Raw genomic sequence first — 1,977 nt, forward strand, 5'->3', positions numbered from 1 at the left:
AATATTACTTCTAATTTTGTATACTATATTTTCTAATTATTTTCTTTCGTCCAAAATAACAATCAATTGTTATTTATTACACTTTTAGAGAATATAAAAATTCATTAATTCACATATGTAGATCGTGACATTATATTGAATCGTACCAAATATTTTGAATACTCTAGACATAACATATAATTGTAATTTGCTTGAATTTCAGTAACGATTTTTTGCGTTCTCTAGTACTTTATAAAATAACGTGAACGCGATTAAGTTTTCAGCAGAGCTAATTTTTTGTTCAAAAAGCGGCGGTCAGATGGAAATAGCTGCACATTCGATGCGTCATTACCAAGCTGCTGCCGCATGACGGTTAATAAACGCGCCGCTGGTATAATGTAGGTTGTCGGAATCACAGGATCATCTGTAAGTGATGATGTACATAAAACGTGGTCGGATCGGTATGGTATGGAGCCCTTAGCCTTGCTTCCGTGCCGCTATCTCACATGTATTTGTTAAGTGACGTCAATCGAAAGAGCCCGCAAAACTATCAGCACAATGTCATTTTCTTCTAATTGTACGAACGCATTATTCGATTTCATTTTTGAGTTAAAAACAAAAGCATCTGAATATTGAAACGATATGTGCTGGTGATTATGAAAGCGGTGTAAGTCGAAAAACCTAAAAAATCAAGTTTTTCTCTTATTTTATGTTACATCAATTTATATTTCAATATTATGAAAGAATTTGCGGAAAATAATCGTGAAGTAAGCAACGACATGAAGGTGTCACTTTCATAACGAAGCACGACAGTTTCACGTTCATTTCGATAGTAGTGTAAGTCATTTGTGAGAAAGGAAAATGGATTTACCACTTTACATTCCAACTTTGTGAACATTTTAAAACCCTTAAAGTATCAGAAACTAAAAGTTGTATTGTTGAAGCAAAATATCAATAGAAATTAATGAAGCAAAATTACAATTATAACATAAATAGATGTTTAGTTTTTAACTTATTTTGATCATAAAATTTATTAGTTTTTATTATTGTCAGTTACCAATTAGAATATATTATTAATTTTGAAAATGGTGTAAGTCATTCAAGGGTTTAAAAAAACACATTTTAGTACAAGTTACTCACAAAATTTTATAATAGTAGATAAGTTTTACATTACAAGAGCATCTCAAAATTTTGCAAAATATTAATATCTCAAAACGAGAAATACACAAATAAGAAGTTGAAGTCCTCCCATTACTGTCCGCTCGAGAAATGTTTTATGTCAATTAAAGAAAAGAGCTAACAAAATTTTGATGATCTATGTAAATGATGCATCTAAGTTATGATTAATTTTAGTAAAGTTATGACAAATGATATACGCATTGCTATAAATGAAACAAATTAATGAAAGGGTACATATAGGGTGAGCCATTTATATTGATCCCCTTAAATATCTTCGAAATTGTTGATGATTCCGAAAAATGTTTCAGATAAAAGTTGAATGGTTTCGAAAGGGACCTGATTTGATATTATTCGTTTTTTCATAGGTCAACGCGTAGAGGACATATGAAGGTCAAATATTTTTAAAGCCTGCATTACCTACAGTGCAGAAACAATACAGAATTCTGTTACGTCGTTAATTACTAAATTACGTCTTTGAACATCTACTTTAGCTAAGGAAATTAGACTTTTCGATAAACGAAGCGAAATATCTCATTAACTATTGGATTCAAGGTTAATAATTATTAATAATTTTTTATTCAGAATTTAACATTCTTTCGAATTTTGCCATAGAAAAATACAACATTCCATTTAAACAAATAAAATTGACCTTGAAATTTCCAACCAAATCTCCAGCTACAAAGAAAGTTAATACGTTGCGTAATGTTCCTTTGGAAATTATACAACTTTTGCATGTGACAATTTTTTAATCAGTGCAAAGTTTAGGAGTTATTTAGATGTACGAGTTAAGTAGTCCACCCTGTATATTACTCTAGAAGT

General features: G+C 30.1%; 1 protein-coding gene across 1 annotated transcript in view; it reads right to left on the reverse strand.

The window, feature by feature from the left end:
• The window catches only part of LOC108574456 (homeobox protein Hox-D4a), a 7,143-nt gene that overhangs the window by 1,298 nt on the left and 3,868 nt on the right, over nucleotides 1-1,977 (reverse strand). The gene's annotated exons all lie outside the window — the stretch shown is intronic.

Source organism: Habropoda laboriosa, unplaced genomic scaffold (assembly GCF_001263275.1).
Source record: "Habropoda laboriosa isolate 0110345459 unplaced genomic scaffold, ASM126327v1 scaffold172, whole genome shotgun sequence".
Taxonomy (NCBI): domain Eukaryota; kingdom Metazoa; phylum Arthropoda; class Insecta; order Hymenoptera; family Apidae; genus Habropoda; species Habropoda laboriosa.